At 36.8% G+C, this 19,417-nt stretch overlaps 1 long non-coding RNA gene and 1 pseudogene across 1 annotated transcript; both read right to left on the reverse strand.

Annotated features, from left to right (window-relative positions):
* Window positions 1-8,362: 8,362 nt before the first annotated feature.
* LOC113053808 (carbamoyl-phosphate synthase [ammonia], mitochondrial-like) lies at window positions 8,363-12,885 on the reverse strand (annotated as a pseudogene).
* Window positions 12,886-17,751: 4,866 nt separating this feature from the next.
* On the reverse strand, window positions 17,752-19,417 carry LOC113053031 (uncharacterized). The gene is made up of 3 exons (XR_003277146.1): window positions 19,249-19,417; window positions 18,310-18,375; window positions 17,752-17,931 (listed from the first exon to the last, which is right to left on the reverse strand). It is a non-coding gene; the product is annotated as an uncharacterized LOC113053031 (long non-coding RNA).

The raw sequence follows: 19,417 nt of genomic DNA on the forward strand, positions 1-19,417 counted from the left end.
TGTATAAGTATTGATTGAATACATGATTAAAAAATGAATGATAAATGATTTGTTTTGGTTTAGTAACATGTCTGTTACTGCGATGTGTTTTATAAAAACGATGAATACTTGTTTAAAATGTATGTTCCGGTTTAGTAACATGCCGTCATATATAATTTAATATTGTTTAAAATAGAGATAAGTCTCTTTTTTAACTTGATATGTCCACGCGTATGTCCGCTTGTTTATATGGTTTATCAGAATACAAATTTGTATAGCGCCGTGGATATTATAGTGATATAACAAGGTACGTGTGGCTTATGATGAAATTTATAGGCTAGTCATAATTCAGATCGCTTAAAAGTGTACGTGCATGCAGCATTTTATTGTATGCTGGTACTGTAGGTGTACGGTTAAAATAAATAATTAAACAGCTTTTTGAAAAAGATATGATATAAAGATGAATATAAAAGGTTTTAAATATAATACAGAAAATGTCTTGCAACAAATAATGTGAAATTAATTTAACTGAATTGTGTCAATGACACGTCCGGGTTCCTCAATAGACCATATTCTTCATTCTGTTCAATTATATATTTTTTCCCCGATCCTGGTAAAATGTATATTTTTAGTGATGAACAAAACTAATGTAAATGTTTTGTTTTATATTGTTTGTGAATGTATAATGTGTTTATATTCATTAAAAGAAGAAAATAAGACTTGGAGACGAATGTGTGTACACAGGCATTAGAGGGAGAGAGAGGGAGAGAGAGAGGGGTACAAGAGATGCTAGCCGCTCGCCCACCGTAATTCATAGATGCACCGGTCAGAAAACTGTCAAAAACATGGTACTCCCGCGTGAGATACGTTAGTTTTAATAAAAAAATGGCTTTGAAGATATTATGATTTTGTAGTAAATTCCGACGAGTGTGCACTGTGGCGTGCAAACGCAGACAGTGGGGACACAGAGGGTCAGGATCAAAGGTGTGTGAAAACATCTCTTTCCTGCTCTATAAAAAAAAAAAAAAAAGAAAAAAAGATCTTGTTTTATCTGAAACAGTCGGTTTCAGTATATTTTTTTATACGGTTTAATTTATAACCTTTTTTTAAAAGAACGGAATGTTTTTTCAACCTTAGTTAAATTGTTTTTAGATTATGTATATTATATAAATGTGAAATAATTAAAATGCGTTTTCAACCTTTAATTGTTTGAGATTAAATAAATTATATGATGTTTTATATATAAAATGTAGAACACACCGACCCCATTTATACACCGCTCATAAATGTAATGGGAGGGGGGAGAAGCCTTATAACCACACACACACACACACACACACACACATAACCTTATAACTGTGATAAACTTCAAACAAGCTAACTGACACAAACTTCAAACAAACTAACTGACACACACTTCAAACTAATGGTCAATAGGGTAAAACTTTCTGTCAAAAGCACATGATCGATGCGTGAGGAGTCTTTCATATACCGTTTTAATTTTGAACTAACAGGTCAATAGGGTAAAACTTTCTGTCACAACCGCATGATCGATGCTTGAGGAGTCTTTCATCTTCCGTTTAAACTAGCCGTCAAAACCCTGATTTAGAACTAACTAGGTCAATAGGGTAAAACTTTCTGTCAAAACCGCATGATCGATGCTTGCAAAGGTCATAGGCTAACCCTTGAAGTCGGAAAGTTCCGCCCATCCATCATAAGGTTACCGGAAGTTCAACCTGTCAAAAGGTCAAAGGTCAAAGTCATAAATCATCATGACAGAAGGTATAGAATAATAACTACTCAGGATGTCTTCTAATAGCACTTCGTCGAGTTTTCCTTCAGGTGAACAGGTGTGTTATTTCAAACAAACTGCAACATGACAACTAACAAACGAATGTTACAGTATGAATTACTGACTGTGGAAAACATGAAATATTGTAATTAGTAGTTATGTCTAATTTATTCGTTATATTTTCTGAATTATATGCATTGTTAGATATAAAAAAAATATTATAATATAGACTGTAACACTGACTTACCTGTCGAGAAGAAAACTGGCCACTTCAGCGTCTCTTTTGAAATCTTTATCAAGCATTAGCTCTTTCCACCTAGAAAAAGCTTCCCCGACATTAACTCTTGTTTTCTGTAATCTACGGTCACGTTTCCTTTTACGTTCTATTTTTGACTGTTTTGGCGACGATGTTTTCTTCTCCTGTGGCGCAGCATATGTATGGTCCATAATAAGAATGCAATCCAGACTTTTAAACTTGCCGGTGCAGTTTCAAGCGCCTCTCACTGCTCTGCACCTGCATTTCTGGCTCTGACCGAAAACGCGCTGTGGAAACGCGTTGGCTTAGTACTTTTTGTCCCTCTCTGCTATTATAGTTTTGCAAGATGGCGGAACTACATGGAAGCCTCCGTCGACCTACCCGTCCCATGTATATAAAGATAATAAATTCTTCATTTACAAGGATTAGTTTAAACATTGGCATAGGTATTTGTACACCATTGAGGGCATATTTATGAATAAAAATATTGATTTTAGATAATAAAATACCTAAAAAGTTACTTATTGTCCCTTTTAGATTGGCAATTTATTTTTATTTTTTGTAAATATGGATAAGAAGCATGCATATATTCTGCAAAATGTCTCCTTTTGCATTAGAAGAAAAATTATACAGGTTTGGAATGACAACGATGACCAAACGCTGATTCAATTTAAATTTTTTGGTAAACTATCCCTTTAACCAAGCAGGAAATGCTGTGTGATATAAGGAAGCAACTATATCCTCTCTCCTCACCTTTCCTAAGCACTGCCCTTCTAGCCAGAAACAGCACACTGAGTGAACTACAGAATCCCTGAAGATTCTGCTGATCTCTACTGCCTTTCTGGCTTGTTTTAACAACAGGGAGACCATTAAAATGCTGGATGTACCCTCAGCATTGAGACTGAGACTAGCAGAGGTGAGTGGGCAGCGCCGTGGGGCTAATACCCTCTCTCCCCTTTTCATCACACCAACTTCAGCTCTTCACTTCCAAGGCCCGAGGCAAGAAGGCTGGATGTAGCTAACGGACGAGCGAGCATGCTTCCAGTCAACATGTTTCAGCACTTCTAATGTATGGTGTATGAAAGCACTCCGACACCTCTGGAGTATTTGGGGTGAATGCAGCATTTGTAAAAGTGAAAAGTCTGGAAATGCAACTATATTAGGAGAACGTCTGCTAGCTGCACGAGTGGGTGATTTCTTAAAAGCCTAGGATGACGGCAGCAATAAATTATTAATTTAACAAGAAAATGCATAAGTAAAGTGGGTGGTTCTTACGATTACTGAAAAATATAAATCAAATCTGTATTACTCAAATGACCTAAGTCAACAAACTCCAGCAAATCCTTTCCCTTTTATCCCTGAACATGATGTGCTTCATCAAGATAACGGCGTACAAAATAATTATTAAGTGGTTCAATTAAAAGCATTTAAAATTAAGAGCCAGTAGCAACACCCCTTTCATCTCTCCTGAAATAAACCACAGATGAAGTGTGTTTGAAGTGAAACTGGCCTTACCAGCGAGCTGAGAGCCATCCATGTGGCCTGGCCTATACCCAGATCATCTAGTATGGAAGAGAATACAGATCTCTCTCTTCTGCACAATCTATTTGAACAGGACTGGTTCCCAGAATCTTCACTTCGTTCAGATGCAGAGTCATGGCCAGGTTATTGGGGATCTGCCCACCCACAGATACTATACAGTCGGTGCAGTCCTGTAGAGGGAAGGAAACTCTCTGTAGTCTTAGTCTTGCATGAAACACTTCTGACTATCACAATGAATCCTGATCCACACTGCAATATATTCTGGTCAAAAACAGCCCACACATGATGGAAGAAAACATCTGACTGGCATGTAAAGTGATCATGAAGTGAATAACAGAGCAGCAAATAGCGAGGAGAAGCAGCAAAAAATAAAATAAAATTCAAATAAATGTTTTAAGGTCTCTTTTGAGAAACTGCATAAAATATACAGTATTTATGGCCTGTGTACTGTGCACACTCCAAAGTTGCATTTATTTGATCAAAAATACAGTAAAAACAACAATATTGTAATAATATTACTACAATTTAAAATAACTATTATATCTAATATATTCTAATTAATAAAAAAATGTATTAACATTCTTTAAAAATACAGAACACGGTCTTAGAAAATGTTATATATAATTCATATTTTAAGATAACATCCTCAGATTTGAAATGAAGCATGAGCAGACTTGTCCCTTCAGCCTCATTATGTCAATAGATCATTCACAAAGCCATTTTTTAATTAATATTTGTATTTTTTTTTTTTTTTTTTGATGTTTGAGCTAATATACCTCCATAACAATAACAGTCAGAGTAATTCTTAAACCGTAAACTTTCAAGTGTTGGCTATTTGTCTATCCAGAATTACTTCTATTGTGTCATTGATGTCTGCCTTTCCAAAATATGGGTAACTTAAAAAGGTTAATATTATTTTTGTTTAAAGCAAAGCTACATTTTCAGCAGGTATTAGTCCAGTCTTTAGTGTAACAAAATGTTTTATAAATATAATTTGCCGATTTGGTGATTAAGAAATATTTCTTATTATTATCGCAATTGGCAACAGTTGTGCTGCTTCACTTTTTTTCAGGATTCTTTGATAAGAGTTCAAAAGTTCAAACATACAGTATATATTCCAAACTGTTTTTTTTTTTTTTCTAACAGTGTAAATGTCTTTACGGTCACTTTTTGGAAATGTAATGCATCCTGACTGAATTAAACTATTTGTTTACAAAAACACCTTACTGACAACAAACATTTGAACCATAGTTAGTTATTATTTACATGGTGCAAAAAAGACCCACCTTAGTCTTTACAACATATAGGTGTTCATCCATCAAAAACAGTCAAAACGTCTATTTAGATAAACTTTCTTTACTGCCTAATTGATGCACTTTATCAAAAAATCTTCACATTTTTCTTTCATTATGTGTGTTGTAAATGCACTTCCTGTTCTGTTTTTTAAACTAAGTGACTACATTTTTTGACAAAATTACTGGAAATAGGCATTCATGAAATATTCCTTCAAAACCTAATTATTCCTTTCAGTAAACATACATCTACAAAGCTTTTTATAATTACAGTTTCAACTCTACAATTTAACATATGATTGATTATATCTGTCCATGACCGAAGACTAAAAAAAATTCTACTACTTATGAATTAAAGCATACTTCATCCTCATCATCCTTCATGACAAAAAGTTTGTTTCAAGCAAATAATGTTTTCATCAGAGTGCTATTTTGACAGAAATGACTATAATCAGTTCTCATTCATTGCATGAATCCACTCTTTATAGAGTTCATTGCTCAATCTAGACTTTCATCCACTGGTGCTGTCTTTATTTCTCTCTCTTTCTGTTTCAGAGTTGAGCTGTGGTCCCAGGAGCTGACCCTGGGACATGACATGGCATTATTTTATGCTCTCATATACCTTCTGATCCCATTCATAACATTCCTATAGCAACTACATGTATGCCCTTTTCACCGTTCATACACCAGCTCTGTGGGAACTCCATGTGGATCTGAGCACACTAACATGATTGTAATAAACTGCTGCACAGCACCTGGGAATTCATTACAACCTCTGAGCAAAACAACAAACACCTGATCAGCCCATACTTTAATCACCACTTTAACTAGCTTATAATGTTTCTGAATGGAGAAGTCAATGGCTGTTAGAGAGGTCAGGTTTTGCATCATCAGTGAAGACTTTAGTGGCTCCATCTCTATAAAGGCAATAGAAATGAGCTCACCACTCACTGCTCAGAAGCTCAGAGGCATATCCTGGTTAGTCTCTTGAGATAATGGTTTCTAGGACTGGAGCTGCATAAAATCCCCATTTATTATCTCTATAGAGAACATTCTAGCAATAAAATGTTAATCTTTTCACTCAGAGGTTGTTAAGTGATGGTATATGATTCTGTAGCAGTGTGATTTTACCATAATTTACTTTTTTTGTGTGCCAAATTCCTGTTTGGAATTTGCTCTACACATTATACTGAAGAATGACCAATCACAGAAGCTTGTTACCATGGAAACAGAAATTGAGGCAAAGGAGCTCAGCAGTGACTGCTCATTCCCATAAAACTTTCCACAAAAACATAAGTATAGGGCGGCTAGATCAAAATCCACTAGAAGATATTTTGTATAAAATGCCAGTAAATTTTTTCATGGAATTTTCAAAAATGGGACCATATCATAATGACCTTGTAAAATATGAATAATACCTTTCAGTTTCTTAAAGGTGCCAGGTGCATAAGCTGAATTTTGACCTTACACCTCCTGCTGTGTGATGTCCAGGATGCGCTCCTGAGTTAACTCCTCAAAGTACAAACGGTCACACTCATCAAAGTCCGTACTGACCGTCTCTGGATTATGGTTCACCACCACTGTACGCTTGCCCATCTGTCTGAAGGCACAGAGCCTTGACACGGCGCACCAGTCAAACTCCACACTGCCTGTGGGAAAGTAGAGCGAAACGCTGCCCTGACCCACTCTTGCACTAATTGCTCATTAAAACTAATGAAGATATTACATGAATGGGTTGGTGTGAAATGAAAATCATAGGATGATGATTATGGTAAAAAAGATTTGAGCTCACCAAAGTGATACAGACCACATTCATGATAGCATGATCCTTAAAATCCAAGTCACGCTCCTGTTGAGAAGGACAAAACAAACACATCAGCAACAATCTCCAATCTCCCCAATGAATTGTTTTGTTTTGTTTTATTTTATATTATTTAAATGTATTTATACTTAATTTATAGATGTTTTTTATTTTAGCTTGTTTTATTATGTATGCCACAAACTCCAAATCCCACAATGAATTTTATTTTATCTCACTTTCTTCCATTCCGTTTTAGAATTTAGGAATACAATTTTATTTTTCCCTTTTCAACTTACATATTTATTTATTAAATCCCCCTTTTTTATTTTCTGTATTGTGCTTTTAGGTACTCTAATGTATGTGGTTTGTCAATATTGTAAATGTTAACAATCATGCTGACAAAACTTTCCTTCAGTTTTTCTTGTGTACTAAAATTGTCTTGTATAATTGTGCTACTCTGAAAAAGTCTAGACGGAGAACAATGGCAAAATAACAATACATTTGGTTTACCTGACCGTGATAAGTACAATACAAATAGCTGGTGGCTGCAGGGTATTCAGCAGCAAGCACAAAACCATTTATCACAAAGCAAATGTCATAACCACTGTATCTCAATCATAAACAGATATTTCTGCCAGTGGGTTCAAACCTGTTTAACCAAAGGTCTGATGTTCTGGTTGAGCCTGAGTGTCCGAGCTTCTCCCTCTGAGATGTCCAGAACCTGGCCATCCTGTCAGTCTGAGAAACCATCCATCTTGGCCTTCAGAAGTAGATCTCTCTGCACTGTGGCACTGAGAGTGGAAACCGCATTAAGAAACTCATCAAGACACACATTTTCTGACCCAAAAAGTTAGCAGATTTTTGTTACTTTTTTTCTTTTATAAATACATGCAAAATCATTAGAGGAAAAATGTTTTTAAGATAAATAGCAAACTGTGGACCTTTGATCATCAGAGAGTTCAAGCTTCGGTGTACATGGAACGAAAGAAAATCTAAAAAAGAAAAATCCTGGCTAAAGATGCTTAATACTTATTTTAAAATCAATACAAAATTTAAACAAAGATAAAAGAGAAATGTGAACAAAGCTTGCTAAAACAGAAAAATGAAATCAAAACTTAAAACATCTGATCTGTATTAATGTAAAAAAAATAGGAGCTCTAAAAATTCTTTAATTATTTTTTTTTTTATGTATACAGCAAGCCCTCAGTATATGTAATGGTCCTGGTTTAAATCTGGCCTTTGTTTATTAATAAGGTAAAGAGCATTAAAACCAGCATGGGGCAGCAGGAGTGCGAGACCGCAGAGTGTCAGTCGCAGTGGACAGAGACAACCAGTCCTCACTATCCCACGCACCAAATGTGAGACTTCATATTATACTTAAAAAGGTCAGCGCTCACCTGAAAGTAGTCTAGTGGTGAAATATCAGAGTTCCAATAACTGAAAACCTGAAGCTTCAGTCTTAAATTTTGAGTCCTTATTTTTGTCTGTTAATATCAGTTATGAGTGTCCGAATGTAATTGTTAACCTCTCTCACCTGTTATGCTGACCCAGGAGCTGCTCCATTGTGCAGAAACCATCTGTCTATGGCAGTGAGGTCATGGATCTGATCAATGGTCACACCACTGTGCAGGGCCTTCATAAGGCCTCAAATCAGCAGACGATACTATAAATGGCATGAACATAAACAGGCTTTTCTAATAAATGATTGTGGTCTACAAGAAATTGTTGGGTCATTGTTAAATGAGAAATAATGTCTCTTGATTGTTGGCTGTTAGTCTGTGGTGTCCCTTGAATACAGAGCAGAGGCCAATGAGCTGTAACTGGCTACTGCTGTAGTGCTGTTGGGTGGGGGGGGGCTCCTGGCCAATCAGGACACAGCACACTTAATAGCCTGTCTGCTTAATAGGAGGCATAACCTGCGCTGAATGAAATGATGTGCCTGGAGACTGACATCAAACTCTAGTACTACAAGAGAGACTAACCTTGAGAGTTACTGATGTCTTGATAGGATTTTCCCTATTATTCCTTAATAAATCTGCCAGCATTAACAGCATGACACATTTTTCTGATGAAAAGTAGGCTGTTTTCTCTTTAGGCAGACAGGTCATTTTAAACTTTAATGAATGCCCAGGAGATATGGAGGGGTCTTGTATCACCCTGAAGGAGTTTGTTTTGCAAAATGGCTGGCTGGCTGACTGTACACTACTCTACTAATGCACAGCTAATGCACCAAGGCTGCATTATTATGCTTTTTTTTTTTTAAACATCACTACAATTTAAATTAAGAGTTTTCTATTTCAACATATTTAAAAATGTAAGTTATTCCTGTAATGCTGAATTTTCAACATCCATTTTTCAGTGTCACATGACTTAACTCTTCATATATATTCAGTATATAATGTCCTTATTAGGTGCTCAAGAAATATTTATTCTTAGTACCAATATTGAAAACATTTAAGCCGCCTAATATTTTTATGGAGACCATGATACATTTTTTTTTCAGGATTCTTCAATATTAAGTTTATGAGAACAGCATTTATTTCACATAGAAATCTTTTGTAACAAATATATTTACAGCAATTTTTATCAATTTAGTGCATTGTTGCTGAATTAAGGATGAAAGTATCAATTTCTTCATTTAAATTTCATTTTTCTACTTAAAAAAAAAAAAAAGTCTTACTGACCCCAAACTTCTGAATGGTTGTGAATCTAAACTGAACACAAAGGTTTAGGACTGATTCATAAATCATGAGCCTGAATTAAACATGGCTGTTACATTGACTTGAACACAATCAGAAACTATCATCTAGACTCTAATGCACTTCTCTTAATGCTCTGGGTCACACACCTTGACGAGGGAGAAGAGACGAGTACTTATAGGCAGAGAGAGCTCTCGTTGAAGGTCTTGCTGCTCTGCCCAGGCTCTTTTCAGAGGCAGACATGGAACAAAGCCGTCCACTGAGGGGTGGCAGATCTACAAAGCCTTCTGGATGCTCCCCTCGAAGGTTCGGCCAACTGCCATGACCTGTGAGGAAATAAGAGGGAAAAAATAAGAGGATGGAGACGTCTGTCTATTTCTGTAAATCAAGAGAACTGAATTTACTGTGATACACACTAAAATACTGTAGAATTGGCAATGAAGAATCAAAATCATAATTTGGTCCTGGATTAGTTTTAAACTGTGTTAGAAAGCACCAGTGCACTGTCACCATGGCAACTCGCACCTCTCCAGCGCTTTTCATGGCACTGCTGATCTCCCGGGACATCCCACGAAAGCTGTCCAGATCCCAGCGAGGTATTTTGGTTACAATGTAATCCAAACAGGCCTTGATCTGCTCCGACACTGCATTCTTTATGTCTGGCAGTGGGATGACCAGTGCTACTTTAGCAGCTACAAATGCTAGCGGATACCTAATGAGGAAGTGTCCGAAAGTAGCCAGGTTATGGTGAATAACGTTTTCAACAATAATAGAACAATTAGTTTATATTCATTAGAGGTGAACAATGTTTTGAATATCTCAACTGTTGCTCCTCGACAGCAATTAAATTTCAGGGAGAGCAAGTTGTGACTTTTTATGATTTCATCTCATACGTGTCTCTCCTGGAGTTTCAGAAAGAGCTCAAAAGTGAATCGACCATGTTCCAAATTGTCAAGATACCAAAAATGTCAAAGATCTCCAAAACCAAACTAAGTAATGATATCTATAGCCTATATTCTCATACTGCATGTCAACAGTTATCTCATTTGTGACTTTTGTATTTCTCCAAAATTATTTAATAAACATTTGAAAAAGTGAAAAATGAATAAACTTAAAAATGAAAAAAATATTAATTTAGTACCTTTTCTCTTGCAATTTAGAAATGACTACTAAACCTGCCCTTAGCACAGTTTAAATAACTACGCTTTCCAAAAAAAAAAAAAAAAACTCTGCAATGATTTTTAGAAAGGGAAAAAAAAAAATATTTGTCCCACAAAGTATTACAACTATTTCTTTTTTTTTTTTTTTTTTTACCTCTTCACACTGATCTTTTTTAAGACAACAAAATCTGTTCCGTTTGTTCCACACAGTTTGTTTGTCTTTGCTTTCAAAGGATATGGATTCATTTCACACTGAACAGACAGAGTAGTGGGTGGGTGTTTTTATTTTATTTATTTTTTTATTTAAGAGTCTGGCTGTCAACATACACAGAACTTTGGCTGCAGTCAGTTCTCAATATTTTGGTGAAGAAGAAAAAATCCAAACCCAATAGTTGTGTGAAACTGATAGTTTCAGCTGATCACAGAGAAATGTCTGTTTTGCAGGTAAAACTCGAACCAAGCCAAAATAATTACACTCTTAAATCTGTATCTTGCAGCATTAAATGAACTCAAATGCAATGCAGTGTGGTCCCTAAAGACAAAACAATAATGCCTGGATGACTGTATACTTACAAAATACTAACATATTATTAAATAACACTGCAAGGTAGTGCAGATCTTACCCTGTGGCTTTGGACGCCAGTGCTGAGCTTCTGTAGAGACGGGCATTCACCTCAATAATACAGTACTCCAGAGAGGACGGATGCAGGGCATACTGGATGTTACACTCTCCCATAATGCCCAGATGACGCACTACTTTAATATGGGTCTCTCTTAGCATGTGGTACTCCTCATTAGAAAGAGTCTGGCTGGGTGCATCCACGATGGGGTCACCTTTGAGATAACCAGAAAGTTACAATGCATGTCCTCGTGATGTACTGTGGCATTTAAATTCACATGGCTTTATACTGTAGGTTGAGTATTTGCATGCATGTATGAATGTATGTATGCAAGGATTAATGACAAATGACTTCAAAGACAATGAAAAGCAGAAATCCTTTGAAAATCTATTTTAGCACACATGTACCATGTTCTTAAAAATATAACAGTTAACAATTCAACAGTTTTGAATGAATGACTACATACATTAAAACAGGTCAATTATTGCAACCATTGAAGTAAAAAGTAATAAAATGCTTTCCTTACACCCTGTTTACTACATGCAAGCCCTGTTCAATATTTTCTAAATTATTTCATTTAAATTTATTTTTTATTTTGAATATCACTGGAGTTGTCTGGATGGAAATTGAAATCCTTTTGACAGCCTAAACTTTGTAATATCCTATAATTATATGCATTTCAAATTTTACATTATATAGTTTAAAAAGCAATTAAAAAAATAATAATACACATATATGATTTTTTTATAATTAAATATTATTTAAACCTTAACCCTTTATTTTATGAATAACAAAATGTAACAAAATAATGAGCATAACAATACAAACAAGATTGTGTTCTGCATAGACAGTAGTACCTCTATGGATTGGATGCCTAGAGGGTCTAAGTTCTCCATATTGCAGACAGTGCCACAGTTATCAGCAACATCTCTAACCACCTCATACTCCATTTCCTTCCAGCCCAGAAGGGTCTTTTCCACCAGGATCTGGCTGCTCATGGCCAGAGCCTGTAGCACAACAGAGCGAGAGTGAACAGACTTAACCCACTTTCATCAGGCCAAACCATCTCAAAAGCAGACATATCAAGAGGAATCAAATTGTCTTTGATCTTCTAGAGATCAAAGACTGTGCTATGACCACATACCATAACTTTCTGAACACAACTTCATACCCAGTGAAAAAAAGCTATTGAGTCTCTAAAATTCGGGTACATATATTTCAAACATTAAACAACCTTTAATAAAAATCTATCTGTACAGAAAAATTCAGTGTTTTAAATTCAGAGCGTCAGAATTAATGAGATGAATCAACATCATGTTATGTCATGTTTTACAGTGCTTACCTTGCGAGCAGTGTCCTTTAGCTTCTCTCCATTAGCACACAGGCCTGATCCAAGGCCACCCAGGGCATAAGCTGATCTCAACATGACCAAGGGTAGCCAATCTGATGCCAATCCTTCAAGGCATCTGCCACCTTCCAGACAAAGATGATCATCAGTAAATAATAACTAACAAATATCTATTATAAAGTGTCCAAACGTAGCATCTACAATGAAGTTTTGGAATCTTTGAGCAGTGCCAGAATTTGCAAATGTTCAACTCACCGTTCTAACAGTGATACTGGGAGAAATCTTTTCGTTGATCTCCATTAGTTTATCTGAAAAGAGCTGCCGGTCCTCAGTGGCCATAATAGACTCCACAGGTGTGCCCAAAACTTGCACTCCATACTTCCAAAGCTCCACCATCATCAATCAAGCCTTTCAGTGTTGGTGACTTTGGTAAAGTTTGATGTTGAATGCTGCTCAGCACAGTTGAGAGCCGTCTATCGTCCCATGGTGAGCAGGATGTCATTGGGTCGCTCTACTTTGATCACCTCCATCACAAACTCAGGAGTGATGGGCAGGAAGTACACAGAGACTGCCTGCTTGGTTCCAACTTCGTTAGTCTGTACCGAGGCAATGTTGGGGTCAATCAGCACCATTTTTACGTTTTCCAGAAACACAACATATATATATATATATACATACATACATACATACATACACATATATATATATATATATATATATATATATATTAGAGGTGGGCATAGATTAATTTTTTTAATCTAGATTAATCTCACTGTGATCTTGAAATTAATCTAGATTAAAATGGCTCATTCGAATTCTGCCGGAGGCATTCAGAATATATGTTACCCAAATAAAATTGACAAACAGTAAGTCTTTGAGAAGGGGTTTATCAAGCTAGGTGGTGCATTAGAAAAGGGGCTCATCTCCTGTTTCCAGAATGCATCACAAAGTGCTTGAAAAAGCTGTAAACTAATTCCACATTGCACGTGGCAAACAATCTGACACCTGTTTCGCACCACTGTTTAAGTTTTTTTCAAGTTTGTAGGTGTCAAGGTACAGAAACCAAATAATTAAATGTAAAATAGCACTGGATAGTCTTCAATGTAAAAATGAAATATACAATCAAACCTACATTTATTCAGACACCTTCAACATTTCTCACATTATTACAGTTTTGCTATATATATCAAAAATTATGATTTTCATTTTCATTTTCTTGGATTAACATTACAGCAGCCAGTAGCTAAATTAGGCGCGTCCATTTAAGAGAGGATGAACGCATCCAATATAATACACATCCCATTTTTTTCCTCAACTGTTTACTTTCACCTAAGAAATAACTGACAGTTTTTTCGAGCATAATTTCCAAGGTGAATATTTTGACATATTTGGTATGTATTTGTCGGCACAAGAGCAAAAATAATCAAATTTGATGTTCAAGTGTTTTGAGACGCCTTTCTCTGCGTAAGCCCTGAACACCAGAACACCGCGGTGCTAAATTGGGCTCTTTCACATCTTTTTGTTTGTTCAAACTGCGATTTGTATTTGTTCGTTCAGGAGCAGGAGGGACTTTGAGGATAACTTCGAAGAAGAGAGCTCGGTTCAGTGTCGCTGTCCGTGATACACAGCTCTCTCTCTCTCGTGCGCACCTAACACGGCACGCGCTACTCTGTTCAGCTTTTCCGCGTCTTGTTTTTGGATGCTTTAATGTTTAAATCGACATGCGGTAAGGCTTAAAAACATGTGAAAAAGATAAGCTTTCGTGACGATGCGCAGCAGTGGCCCGTCAACTGTCCTGAGCATCAATTTAGGCTGGCCTCAGCCAGTCGGTTATATAAAATATCAAGGTGAAAGTCATCATAGCTTGCTTAGTATAGACCCAGCTCCCAACCCAACTTTGAGAATAGATTAACGGCGATATTTTTTTTTTTTCGCCCGATAAGAGTCTCGCATTAACGCAGCACGATAACGTAGTTATAAAAATTAAAGCTAAATCTAATAAAAATGACAAAAGCACAAAAAATTACTAAAACTTCAAATGAAAACTGAAAAATATAGTCAATTCAAGCTTTATTATCATTCTGCAAAATGTGGGGACATACAGTGAAACCAGGTGTCGTGCCTCACAGGACCTGTGCTACATAAATAGCAGACATACTGTATAACAATGGACTGTAAATATACTATATATAAATAATTACCTATACATTAACTGGAGAGTACTAACTGTACAAATGCTTCACATAAATACTTTATACGTGCAAAGGGAAAGTCAAGCAGCTGACTGGGTAACCGTGCAAGATGATTTGTAGTGTTTGAGCATGTAAACATACATACAGTATGTTATTGAGTCTTTTGCGGGATTATGTACACAACAGTGTGTGAAAAATAAAAATAAAGAAAAGATGTAAATATTACTATAGTAGCTATAGTATTATAAAAATACTAATAAAATATCACTGAAAAAAAGACCAAAAAACTTATTTTATTTTTAAATTGACTTTAATCAAAATATGGCATTGTGTGCATGTTACTAACAGCCCTTAAGAGCTCCCCGCTTTTGTATTTTGGATGCTTATGTGCTAGTGTCACAACTCGCTTAAAGGGTTAGTTCACCCAGATAGCAAATTTATGTAATTAATAACTTACCCTTATGTTGTTTCAAACCCGTAAAACCTCCGTTTATCTTTGGAACACAGTTTAAGATATTTTAGATTTAGTCCGAGAGCTCTCAGTCCCTCCATTGAAGCTGTGTGTACGGTATACTGTCCATGTCCAGAAAGGTAAGAAAAACATCATTAAGTAGTCCATGTGACATCAGAGGGTCGTTTAGAATTTTTTTAAGCATCGAAAATACATTTTGGTCCAAAAATAACAAAAACAACGACTTTATTCAGCATCGTCTTCTCTTCCGTGTCTGTTGTGAGAGAGAGTTCAAATCAAAGCAGCTGGATATCCGGTTCGCGAACGAATCATTCAGTTCACCAAATTGAACTGAATCGTTTTAAACGAGAGCTCTCGGACTAAATCTAAAATATCTTAAACTGTGTTCCGAAGATAAACTGAGGTTTTACGGGTTTGAAACAAGATGAGGGTAAGTTATTAATTACATAAATTTGCTATATGGGTGAACTAACCCTTTAACTAGCTTTACCAGCAAGACTTTAGTTAATCAGCTTCACCACAAAAGCATTTTTTTTTGCTGGTGAACAATGCATCTAAGGATATAACATCAGCAACAAACTAGGATAAACTAGCTTACAATAGACCATTGTGAATATGCTGGCTTAAGCTTGTTTCATCAGCAAGATGTGCTCAAAAAGAGTCAATTTGCTGCTGATGGCTATATATATATATATATATATATATATATATATATATATATATATATATATATATATATGTATATAAAACTAATGCATTTAAAAGAGGCACAACCAGCAAAGTTTAACAAAACTTCTCACCTTCATAGCTTTGACAGCTTGGGATCCGCAGTAGTCAAACTCTCCCGCCTGACGATAGACATGCCTCCAGATCCCAGCACCAGCGCTTTAGACACCTGGGTAAAAAAAAGACAGCAAACAAGTATCTATCTGTAACTGTACTCAACAGATGGCTTCCAACTTATGTAGTTTGTCTCCCCCATCTGGATTCTCTGAGGAACAACAGGTTTCTTTGGCATCACAGATGCGATGCTCCCCTCCTTTCTCTTCCTTATCAGAGAGATGAAAGCATCAAACAGGAACTATAAAAGATAATTGAAGAAAGTGCTCAAGTACGCTGGCTGGTTTTTAATTAAATAATCAGCGGCCTTCTGTTTAGGGCAGCCATGTATGAATTAGGGGTGGTGAAAAAAATCGATTATTGATTAATCGCGAGTATGTTATGGACGAGTATGAATCGATTATTACATTTTCAAAAATCGATATTTTTTTTATTTTTTTTACATTATTTTATTTTGTAAAAAAAATTATACCGGGAGTTGAACGTCACGAACGCGCCCAGTTCCAGTTAGCAAGCAGCCAGAACAGGTGTGTAAAATGGAAAAACCAGGAGCGAGCAACCAACCGAACCACCCAGCTCCATCTGGGCTCAAAGCAAGCGTGTGGATTTATTTTGGTTTTCATGGCAGGAGCTCTAACCCTCTTGGCGCCATGGTCGAGTTCACTCGACAAGATGTGGCACTGAATAAAACGGCCGATTTTGTCAAATAGGGTGTCAAATTTCACGCGACCTCCCCTGCACCAGATATCAGACATGTAATACTTAATCTCTGACTCAAAAAAACGTAATGCTCCTTAACAAAATCTTCGAGAGCGCATTGAATCAGTGCGAAAAAAAAGCGGAGCTAGTGTGAGAGTGAGCCATTTTATTTGACCAATGTTGTCAACGTCAGCGAGTATTGGCATTAGATTATTATTATTATCATTATTATTTTTATTATTATCTAATGGCATCAATAAAGCTTCAATAAACCCGCAATGAAGTGTTGGGACTTCTATTCGCGGACACTGATTCTGAAGGGGAATATCTGTATCCAGAAGATGACGGTGATATTGAAAGTGAAAGTACACCAAGCACAAACGGTGAATCCTTTGCCCAATGTAAACGGTCCTTTGCCAAATGTCAGAGGTGTGAACAATGTTTGCAGGGGTCGGAGCGTTCATTGCGAAATTAGCAGGCGTGTTAGTGTTGCGGGGACAAAGCGGGAGATTTTTTCCGCGCTAGACCTGTATATTTGTCTTCTGACCGCACCTCTCCGCAATCGCGGTGACAGTATTGTAGTGGAAACTTTGTCCAATGCCTCTGGGTATGTGAGGAGACAAGGTGGGGAGTCGCAATGACCCTGACAGTAGTCCGAGATGTGCACACTCGGCGCGTGCGCGAGGCAGATCTGGCCGCGCTGCTCATAGCAGAAGCAGAGGCGATGTGACACGGGGCATAGATTTTGAACTAAACAGGTCTTGTCTACTTGTTTTTGTGTGTCATATGTATAATATGTGCCCCATACATGGAATCAGAGTGCCTGCTGCATGTAGTAAACTGAAAATCCCAACCGCTACATGCATTCGGTTTGTTTCTACCATTTATTAGTAATGATTTACACAGTTTGTTTACTACTTACTGTTGTGAAATGGAAAATCAATAATCGTTAATCGAGAATCGTTAATAATCGAAAATCGACTGTAATCGAATCGGGACTTCAATAATCGTAATCGAATCGAATCGGGAAATCAGACAGATTAACCACCCCTAGTATGAATCTCTACAGAGGGTTCAACACAACATGATCAAGAGAGAACATTCAGCCATGAAAAATAAAAAGATCAGACTCTTCACAATCCTTTGACAGTGCTGCAGGACCTCTGTGTCTGTGGGTCCTCCCTTGGCCTCGGGGTGGAACTGTGCTGTGAACACTGGCTTGGTACGATGCATAATGCCCTGAAAGAGAAGAGAGAAAACAATGTTAGACTTTAACCCAGATTCCACTAAAAACAAAACAAAGATTTTAACAAATATAAATCTTTTCTAAACAGCCTAAGAGTTAATTCGCAATAATGAAATATGCCATCATATGTTTTGTTTGTTTTGTTTTTTAGTGCGAGTTTACCTGGTTACTCTCATTATATAGACAAGCCAATCCAAAGATTTAAATTTTTACCTCTATTCCATGTAAAAAGAGAAAGTCATACAGGTTTAGAATGACATAAGCGCAGTTAACTTATGAAATATGAAATCCAGACTTCATTGTTTCCATCATTTGCATTGATAAAGAGAGGACTCCAGCCTGGAAGAAGGGGTTCCCTGTCTGTGCCATACCCATGATTCTGAGCTGTGATGAAGGTTTGGCCCATCATCACATTCACAACCGGCTGGTTTTGGCCTCTGTACAAAATGAGAATACATTTTTTAATTAGTCTAAGGAATTAGGAATTATTATATAAGGAATTATATTTAAAGGCAACAAATGTGTGGATTCATGAAGTACAACATCAAGCGAAGTCTGCCAGATTTCCAGGATTTCTGACTGTCAACTTTTCTATCACTCCACTAACCAATTAACTCAAAGTTAACACACCTTCACACTGAGCAATCTTGTCTATGCTCTCCACCCACATAGCAAATGTCTTATGGCCCAGATCCGGGCCACACAATCACTTTTCCCTCGGCCCAGGTACTGCAAAGGATGACAGACCTGGAGTGGCCCAGAACTGGATTAAAGACTCGGGCCACAACTGGCCCGAATCTCAACCAGTTAATCAGCCTTAGCTGGCCCTGAACTGGGCCAAAACAGGTTTTATTATTGGTACCAATTCTCAGCCTTAAGTAAACCAGAATCCCCAAATCTGAGCCACACCTGAGCCTTATATAGCCCGGACCCAACCCAGATAGCAAGCAGTGTCGGTCCAGATCCTGGGCCAACACAATATTGCTGTCTGGGAATTATAATATTTCATATTATAACCTTGTATATTGCAATTATTCATTTTGTGACATGCTTTGATGTAGACACAAACTATGCCAATAAAGTTCATTAAACTGAATAGAAACTGAATAGAAAATCAGACTTAAAACCCACACATCACGTAACTGTGCAATAAAAAAACGTATGGCATTGGTTTTTCTATTTATTTTTATAAAGTACATATCAACCAATAACGAGTGAGTGTAAAAAGTATACAGAGAAACGTAACAGATAGGCACATGTAACTTAATCATAAGAATGTATTACAGATGTGTCAAAGAGCAGTAACCTACCACAGTAATCCAAACGACGATGCATTGCAGTTGCAGTCCACTCTGGCAGAATATAATAGTAGTGCGAGGAGCAGGGCATAATTTAAGTTGTTAAACGCTGAAAATACTATGTCGATCCACTCCCTCAAGGCGCGCGTTTCTCATTCAAAATACGCATCACCGGAAACAC

This window comes from Carassius auratus, chromosome 34 (assembly GCF_003368295.1).
Source record: "Carassius auratus strain Wakin chromosome 34, ASM336829v1, whole genome shotgun sequence".
NCBI classification, from domain to species: Eukaryota; Metazoa; Chordata; class Actinopteri; order Cypriniformes; family Cyprinidae; genus Carassius; species Carassius auratus.